This window comes from Calidris pugnax, unplaced genomic scaffold, assembly GCF_001431845.1.
Source record: "Calidris pugnax isolate Ruff unplaced genomic scaffold, ASM143184v1 scaffold19, whole genome shotgun sequence".
NCBI classification, from domain to species: Eukaryota; Metazoa; Chordata; class Aves; order Charadriiformes; family Scolopacidae; genus Calidris; species Calidris pugnax.
Window position 1 is genome coordinate 1,406,125 of NW_015090775.1, and position 9,969 is coordinate 1,416,093.

The following is a 9,969-nucleotide window of genomic DNA, read 5'->3' on the forward strand; positions in this document are numbered from 1 at the left end:
CCTGAGAGGGGTACGGACCTAGGGGGGTCTGGGCCTGGGGAGGGGGTCTTAGTGGGGGGCGCTCCCGTGGTCTCTGGGGGCTCCGGGCCTGAGGAGGGTCTGCTCTCGCGTCATTTGGGGGCTCTGGGCCTGAGGAGGGTCCATTCTCCTGTCATCTGGGGGCTCCGGGCCTAAGGAGGATCTGCTCTCGTGTAATTTGGGGGCTCTGGGCCTGAGGAGGGTCCACTTTCTTGTCATCTGGCGGGCTCCAGCCCTGAGGAGAGTCTGCTCTCATGTCATCTGGGGGATCCAGCCCTGAGGAGGGTCTGTTCTCCTGTCATCTGGGAGCTCCAGGCCTGAGGAGGGTCCGTTCTCCTGTAATTTGGGGGCTCTGGGCCTGAGGAAGGTCTGTTCTTGTGTCATTTGGGGGCTCCGGGCCTGAGGAAGGTCTGTTCTCCTGTAATTTGGGGGCTCCAGGCTGAAGGAGGGTCCGCTGTCACATCACCTGAGGGTGCAGGCCTGGAGGGAGCCCACTCTCCTGCTCTCTGAGGGGGGAGCCCCTTCCCGTGTGAGCAAGTGGTGCATGAAGGACCTGGCCTTTGGCCCGGGCTCTGCTGCGTAGGACCAGGGTTGTGCAGGCTGGAGGGCAGGCAGTGGAGACCAGTGGAGACCAGTGCCCTGGTCTGAGGAGTGTTTTGGGGAGAAATATCTGCTCTCCTGTGTCGGGCTGTTGGCGCATAGCTTCTGCTCCGCTGGGCTGGGTACTAACCATGAAATAGTTTGGTAATGGGAAGTGTTGAGGAAACTTCAAAGCAGGGAACGTGGCGTTGGGGGTTCTCAGTGGCCAGCCTGGGAAATGCCACGGAAAGTCAGGAAAGCAATTTCTCATGAGACAATTTGTCAGCCAAGCAGTTGAATTTTTAGACTTGACCATCAAGTATAAATTACTGGAGATGTTCTACCTACAGTTGACTGATGCTCTGTTGTATCCATGTTATTGTTAAAAAGGAACGATGTTTCTGCCTACGTATAATCAGTGTCATGATTCATCATTTGCAGCTGGAGCAGGAATTCATTCATTAGTTTTCTGTCAGTCACTGGCCCAAGCTGCTATTTGTCCGCCTGTAATCCCACTTCAGAAAATGCAGTGCATGCATACATCAAAAATGAAATCACATAATAACAGGAGAGACCAGACTTAAAATATAGGTCTCATAGAGATCATTGATAATTGGTTTATTAGTGCTTGTAGTGTCTTAAAATTAAGCTGTCTTTTAGCTGTAGCTGTGGTATAAATAAAGTCATCTCTAACCCTTTGTCATGACTGATGACGTTATCCATACAGACTGGATTTGATAATGTTCTGACAGGCATGCTGACCAAGAAACAAGTTTACACTATGATCAAATGTTAACACAAGACATTTATTCCTACCAAAATGGAAAAAAAAAAAAGCTATTGATGTATGTCATTTCAAAGTGATATTTAAAATATTTTCTGGATTCCATCCCAGGCTCAAATATTCTTTGGAAGAGTTCTAGTAATCCACATAGATTGCAGAATTCGGAAAAAACAACCAACCAAACAAAACCCCTCTGTTTGGATAGTCTGAAAATGTTCTTTTCCTTGTTCCATTTACATTAGTTTAAAAGATGTATCTAAGAGGATCACTTGCAACAGACTGCAGTGTAGAAAATAATTGTTTCTTTGGAGCCTTGGTTGTCTTTTGGATCCATGTCCAGGGATCTATTTCTTGTCTTCAATCTCTGCAGTTGATTTGACAGAATTTCATTCTCTTCACACAGAAAACGTGTTCTGATACCCTCGGCTAACTTGCATTTTGAAGGAAAAATGCTGAAATCCTTCATGCTCAAATCTGTGGATATTTTGGGAACAAGTTTTCACATCCACCTTACTTTTTTACTCTGGACAAAACACAGCAGCTAACTCTGTGCATTATTTGGAACCTCTTAATAGAAATTTACAGAGTCAATATATATCTGAATTTACTGCCTCTGAAGTTGAAATTAAGAGGTGTATCAGATAAGAATCGAAGCCCAAATGGCCTGACTTACCTGCTGCAGCTGGAAAGTTGATATATTTAGAACAAATGGGCATTACCCGGGAGCATTTCTGGCAGCTTGTTACAGGGGGATAAGATATTACAACTGCTCTGAAATTACAGAGTGACTCTTGTATTTCAGAATGTTCAGAACTTTGTTTTAAATATAGCTTGTGAGATCAGTCAGCAAGTCTTTATTTCTGGACTAATCATTGCTTAGAGAGGAATATATATTGATCAAATAGCAGTAAATTGAAATCATCCCTCCTTGAAATGAAGGCTTGGGGCAAAGGAAAGATTCCTGTTTAGTTTTACTTCTTAGTAAAAACTTGGCAAGATGTATTTCCCAGTTAAAATGTGTTCTGGTATATTCAGAGGTGATTTAATGTAAAATCACTGAAGTTGCCCCCTCGCAGGGCATTTTAAATGTGCCTGTAACTGTTCATCGTGGGTTTGTTCTTTGTTATTATAATAAAGATGTGCCTTACTTCATGCTCACCAGCCCTTCTGCTTACTTTTGGTTTTTTTAGTTTAAAAAAGGTATCTCTGTGGTTTTGCTCAGTGAATTTCTCTCTCTGAGTAAATGCCAGAGCTGACTGCAAGATGGTGGGTTTAAAGTCTTAAGTAGTCTGGTAACGGGGAGAAGGAGAGAGAGAGGCAGCTCTTTTCTGTTAGAGGATAGTAAATGGATCCAGCAGAATAAGAGCACTTCTGTCATAAGCGAGTGCTGCATGTTGAATACTCAGTACTGCAATTTTCTTTCTTCTAGGATATTACAGAAACTCCTACTAATGGCTGTTCCGCTTCTCTGAAACCATAGATTATTTGGAACACTGATGGGTGGGCAGCTGTTTCATTCTGAGCCTTCGTTACAATGAGGTATGACGCTTGTGGTGCTTCACTTGAGGAAAGAAACAGATTTATTGTGTATGCCCAACTTACCATCGTGTTAGTATTCTGATGCTCTACTATAGCATATTCTGGACCAAAAAAAACCCAAACTTGTTTATCTCTAAAGAAAAATGCGAGGAGTATCCTGAAATGCATGCTAAATATGCCAGCAGTTTTTGGTAATGGTAGCAGATAAATTGTTCTTTTATTCTCTTTTCATTTATAAACAGATACAATGTCTTCCCTACATTTTCAGTTTAAATATGCGTAGTAAGATTGCTAATAAGGTTAAAATACAATCAAAATCTGTTACTAGGTAACAGAGAGACACAACAAGCATTTATGCCACTGTCTTAGTGTTAATCGTAAGCTACATTTAACATATTTGTTACCTCCGTGTGAAACAAATGGAAAGAGAAGCTCACCTTGGTGTGTTTTACCTGTGGTGTTATTAAATACTGACAATATAACGTAACCCAACATTTTCCATAACTGAGCACCCGGAGTTAGTCACACATACTTGGCCTGGGTGGAATCCAGTCCCTCTGGATGATCAATGACAAAAATCCCATTGAAGGGCTGCAGCACAGGCATCTCATGGGCAGCGTTCAGCTTTCATACCAGCACTTACCAGAAATCAGCACTTACCTAAAAGTAAGTTTTATTAGATTTTGACATCTGGTTTTAACAATAGCATCCTGAACCGTGCTCTGCTCCAGAGGGGATTGTTCAAGTGCTACGAATACAGTTCTTGTGAAAAAGAAACTTCAAGGAAGGATTTGAATGTCTTCAACGCAAGGGTATCTAGAAAAGCCAGGGGCACGTGGATGTGCCTTTAGTGCCTTTTGCTACCAGAAGATGGGCTTTTGCTCTGTCTCTGAGCTGCATAGAGAGCTGCTGTTGATTCCAGGGAAAAAACTAAAGTGCTTTAATGTGGCCTGCATACAACACAACATGTAGATTGATTGCTTCCAGAATATTCCTGCATTTCCCACTTTTGTCACGTCTGCCTGTGTGTTGTGGCCTCACAGGCAGTAGAGGGGTTCGGACAGCAGAGAGAACACAGTATGGAGATGCCTTTAACCACCTTCTGTAGATGAACGTTCCTGGGCTCCTGGCTCACTTACTGCAGGGCAACGTACAGTCCTTTGCTAATACGGACTGGATCTCAGAACAATCTCTGTAGTAATAAAGCATAAACATCTCCTGTGGTTAAAGTTTCTCCTGGCTGGCTGTTATCACTGGTTACGCTGCACATTCCAGGAATTGTTGAGATTGTTTAGAAGGCAAACCACGATCACAAAAACAGCTGTGGAACAACACTGGTATCCACTGACGTAAAACTAGATGCTTGAGAGTGGAGCTACTTTTAACTTTAACGTGTAGTAGATACATGATTGACATAGAAGGAACAAATTAATTACATCACCAGGAACATTTGTGAGTAAAGAAGGGAGAAGTTAGCTTAAAGGATATATTGAATGACACTGAATAAGCGTTTCCATTGCTTTTTTATTTATGCTAACACAACAGTCCTGCAGCCAAAGATATTTCTGGCTGAAGTATTTAAAGAATTAATGGCTCTTTGTACGTAACTGGAAAATGAAATGTTTAATTTTTATTAATAGTTTGAAGAGGTATATCAAGGACAAATTTAAAAATTAATAGAAAATAGAAATACATATCAAAGATCTTCCAATAGAGGGAAGAAATACAGATAAGCTGGAACTAGGAGGAATTTCCTGAATCATCAGTTTTATCTTCTGTTGCCTGAGGTGATCATATCACATCATATCGTATCATATCATATCATATATCGTATCATTCCTTTCATAAAACTACCAAGTTACAGGTAACTTATTTGGGGTATAGTTAATTGACCTGTAAAGATGTCACAAGCCAACAGCATTGCCAATGGAACCATTTCTGCTCTTTTTTATTCTTCTGATGCTGCTTTGTAATGGCTTAAGCGTTGGTGTTGGTAGTAACTAGACAAGCTACTTCATTCAGCCCTAAATGTACTACTGACATTAAAAGGAACTTTTACTTCTGAAACTTTACTTCAGAACTTACTTCTGAGGTATGAACACTCTGCATAAAACAAGGGCTGCGTCTCAAAGAGCTTTGCCTCACAATTTGTTGTTCAGCTTCTGCTATGCTGTCATGTTAAAATCTTATTAAAATCTTATCTACTGAATGCATGCACTAGTCATTGGAGATGTAACCCATGCTATGACATCATGTGGCAAGAGTTAGTGGAAAAAGGGCTGTTGGTGATAAATATAGCCATTCGCTCATATCTCAAGGTCTCGGATGGTATCCCACTTGATAAGTGAGTCTCTAAATGTGAATGATGACGCAGGTCAAGTCTCTCGTTTCTACTCAGAAGTGTGGATGGCATTTGTGGTGGCCATTGTGCATAGAGCCTTAAGATGCTACCAGGAAAAAGGGGATTGACAATGCTGTTTTCCTCTGAAGAAAAAAAAAAAACCCAAACCCTAGTGGTAATAATGTGATGTAAACAAGCTTTATAATGTGTATAACATTTAGAAAGGGTTATCTTGTCGATATTAATAAACCTTACAAGATACGAAAGGGTTTGTAATGTCTATATTCTGTTATCAGCAATGGGAAATTAAATAGCCACCTTCTCTCCCTTTCATGTGGTTAAGGGCAAATTTGGGGTTGAGGAAAGTAGGTATTTTGGCCAATACCAAGAGCAGAGGAGAGTTCTGACAAGGACAGACTGTGAAGGAGGTGGGGGAAGTGGGCAATACAGAAATACCAGAAGCAGGAAATCGCAGCTCACAATTACAGGAAATATTATTAATAGATTAATCTTGGTATAAACTGTAAGCATAAAATAACTGTGATAGAAAAGAAGGTGCAATACTGCCTACTCTTAAAGTGAAAAAATACTCCAGTGAGGTAGGTAGTAGCCAGCACTTCCATGTGTGGCCTCACAATGGAGAGACTTTGGAAACAGACTGGTTCAATGGGAAGAGTCGTCCCCTCTCTCCTCCACAACCTTGCAACGGGCACCTTTCCCTGCCTTTCTGCCACCAGGAAGCAGCAAAAGGAGGAACCAGCGCTTCACACAGAGAGGTGTGTGTCGCAGAAAACCACATTTCATCATCCACGTGTTGGGAGTCATTGGAATAGCAGGTAATTATGCCAGCCAGCTTTGTTGTTCCACTGCCGAGTCCTTCCTGTGGGAAAGGGCTGTGGTTACCTGCTACACAACCAGCTCAGCAAGTCGTGTCCTAGCCCTGATGAAACACGGGGAGAGAACTTACCTCATCACAATTAAAAACCTGCTCTGTTTCCATCTGCGTAGCACGGAGCTAACTGTTACGGCAAGGGCAGATCACAGCTATTTAACTCCACTGCCTAACGAGAAAAAAATAACGCAGGTAGAGCTATTAGAGAGGAGGGGTGACATCAATCCATCCTGACTGATGTCCTACTCTGGGTAAATAATTAAACCTTTCCTAACCTACTTTTCCATACCTAAATGTACAATATGAAATTTATTTTTTTTTATTTGACATTTTCAAAGCTCTAATATAGCAAGAGATAATTTAAAAGAGCGTTTATAACAATGAGTCCAAACCTGAAGTCATTTTCACTGGAAGAAGTCAGGAAGAGCTAACACTCCAGTTAGCGGACTTATACCCATAACTCCAATCAGAATGGAATCTTAATTTAGTTAACCTGAAATACAAAGTAGTGTTCCTGATGCTTTGAGTGAGAATCTACAGAATTTTTAAAATAGTATTTTAGCAATTTGAGTTCCAGTACTTATTCAATTGTAATTGAAACACTACAATTTTAATAAAGAAGCACTAGTTGTAAGAGTTACATTATCCACACATGAAAATACAAACATTCTTCAAGTTGTGATTTATATGCAAACACAATTTTATTAAAATTAAGCATTAATCAAGTAATAATTCAGAGTAAGATACCCAAATGTAGCTGATACATGTTACCATATCAGACCTGGGCCCTTCAACTGGACAGAGATTTTTCTGCAAGTCTCTCTGAATTTGATATAAGGTTACTATGGGAAATTTAGGATATCTAATCTCCCTGTATCTAAATAAAGGTTCTGATACTGCATAGTACGAGGTGTTACCAAACCAATGAAGACAGGGATTAGAACAAGAAATAAAAGGTGGCAACAGGCCTGGCTAGAGGAGAGACAATTGAAGATAAAGGAATGGTGACACTGAAAGAAACTTCCCTAGTGCGAGTTCCTCAAAGATCCGTCTTGGGACTGACTTTAATATTTTCATTAATTACACTGGCACTTAGTGTCCTACTGACTTTCACTAATAACTCAGAGCTGAGCAGCATTTTTACAATAAAGAAGATTTTTGAAACATCATATGGGGAGCTTTGGAAGACTAGAGACGGAAGTGCTTATGTGACTAGATGAAATTCAACAGCGCAAAATGAGAGATCATCCACCTGCTGGCTGGCCAGTATTTCTGTTATTAGCAGAATCTCATCTGTGGGAAACCATCACAACAGGAGAAAGACCCACACGTACTATTCAACGGCAGAATCACTGCAGTTTCTGGTGTGATGTAGCTTTCAAAAGGACAAATAGGATGCTAGAACACAGCAGGTGAGAACGTATCCAAAATAAATAAGTTTTTCTTGTAGAAAGGACTTGTGAGCCTTCATCTGGAATACCATATGCATTTCTGGTCAACATTGCTTAAGAATGCTGAATTTTGACTGCAGCACGAGCAAAGGGGAATTAAAACAATCAGGGCACTGGTGACTGTCTAACAAGAGGAGACTAGCTGTTCTTGGCTTGCGTTATCTAATGAAGATTGAATACGGATCTCTATAAATACATCACAGATTAAATACTGGGAACTGAGAAGAGCTCATTAAGTTAAAGGAGAGTGTTAGCCAAAAAGAAATGGATACAAACTGGCAATGAATAAATTTAGTCTTGACTCACTGCCTTGACTTTCAGATATGACATAACTGCTGATAACTTTATGGAAGGATCTTGGTAATGAAATACTGGCAGCTGCATGGTGAAATCAGGATGGCCTGAAGGTGAGGACCACTATGGTTTAATGATAACAGGAGGGCAATAGCTTGGCAAAGACTTTGATCCTAATGTGCAATCAAATCTCATCCCACTTCTTTGGTCTATTTCTCTCTGTTTCCTGGGGGTTTACGGTCTGTCGTTCTCTCCCCCTGCAAATACAGCTCTCTTCTGAACATGCTGCTACACTTTTTGCTTCTAAATTGTCCAAGGAATTAGTGCAATTAGTTTAAACAAAGAGCAACTCTCTCTTATGAAGTTTGCTGTTGCTTTATCAGACTTGCAGAAGGATCTATCTGCCTGAAGAGCTATTCAGTTTTTCCAACAAAGCCAGTGAGAATAAATCAGATAAATATACCATTCTATGATTCTCTTTTGTATTTCTCCTAAGTTAACAAACATGGTCCAGATAATGAAGAAAAATAGGGAATGTGTATGGGTTTAATTATCACATTTGTACTGTGACCCACTCTAACTTAGAAAATTATTTGTTTCTCTGAAATACGGGACTAAGAGATTTTGGGTTGTAAGAAAAAACATCAAGAACTGTTAGCACATGAACCTGGTTACCTTGGAGACTCAGTCAGAAATTAATGAGCTGACATTAACTCGATGACTTTGGTGAAAGGAGACTGAAAATGTAAAATGATCCCAATTAGAATCTGAAGCAAAAACCGGAGGTAGCTGGAAGGGGAGTTCTATTGTGCGTTGCCAGTTCCACTCTGACACTGAATCTGAACATTTCCTGGCCAAAGACACGGACAGAGACACTGGGAACAGCCACAGACGCTTTGTTGTTCCATTCTAAGATAGTAGACCCTAAATACCATGGTGTAGTTAAGCAATAACAGGGTATCCTGTTTTAAAAAGATGTTATGTGGACCTGTAAACATCAGTTCCTGAGGGGTCAAGTTCACCCTAGCTGAATGGGAAGCCACGGTGAGAGAGCGTGGTGCTGAGGCAGAAGCCCAGTCTCTCGCCTGCGGTGCCTCAGTGTTCCCTGCACACAAAGCAAAAGCCCCAGCCAGCAAAACAGAGACGCTCCTGGAGGGACAAGACAGAAATCAAAGGCAAGTGGGATCTCGTTTTCAAAGGTTACAGCTAAACTCATTTTGCAGAGTTAAAACCACTATTTGATTATGACATAAATGCTATTCGTTAAGATTCGGCACCACTAGCATTCCAAATCCATTTTCAGCAGCTCCTAACTGGGTTAAAATATCATAGAATCCCTTTCTGGGAAATGCTATTCTTTAAGATTCGGCACCACTAGCATTCCAAATCCATTTTCAGCAGCTCCTAACTGGGTTAAAATATCATAGAATCCCTTTCTGGGAATTTGATGAATGAAGACTATAAACAAATAACTTTTTATTATTACCTCAATAGAATCAATAGCTGGCCTTGCCCAGGCTAGACAGCAAAGACATTTCTAAATAAACAAGATTATTATGACTGCGGTAGGTAATTAGGGTGTGAAGCATCCAGCTACTTAACATAAAGATAGTAGTTAGAATAGTTAAGACCAGACTCCAATCAAAAATAAGAAAACAACCATCACAGGTTGAAATATAAACAAACTCTCAGTTTTTTCAATGTTTTTCAGTGTTCATAAATAAATGTTAATCTTGTGATCAGATCCTCTAATGGATACAACTTGCTTCTTCCATATGTATTGAAGCAGTATTTGGGATTAAGAAAACAGGTTTTCTTAACCTGTAATCCAATTCTTACGTCATAAAAATTTTGATGTAATTTTTTGGCAGTTTTTGCCACATCACACTACAGCCTATGTTAATAAGCATTTTCTCTGTTTCCAATGGCAAATAAGACTTTTTCCCAAACCAAAGCACACTTTTCTCTAAAAGTAAGACAGGTTTTACAAATGGTCTTTTTAAGCCAAGGAACAATTTCTGCCTTTCACTCAATTACCATTATTATTTTTCTAAATGAAAGGAAACATCCA

At 40.4% G+C, this 9,969-nt stretch overlaps 1 long non-coding RNA gene across 2 annotated transcripts; it reads left to right on the top strand.

Annotated features, from left to right (window-relative positions):
- Positions 1-98: 98 nt before the first annotated feature.
- Positions 99-9,067, top strand: LOC106890634. Of its 2 annotated transcripts, XR_001412543.1 has the most exons (4): positions 99-2,920; positions 5,999-6,097; positions 7,926-8,011; positions 8,874-9,067. It is a non-coding gene; the product is annotated as an uncharacterized LOC106890634 (long non-coding RNA). The 2 variants fall into 2 exon arrangements; XR_001412544.1 differs by lacking the exon at positions 7,926-8,011.
- The last annotated feature ends 902 nt before the right edge of the window (positions 9,068-9,969 follow it).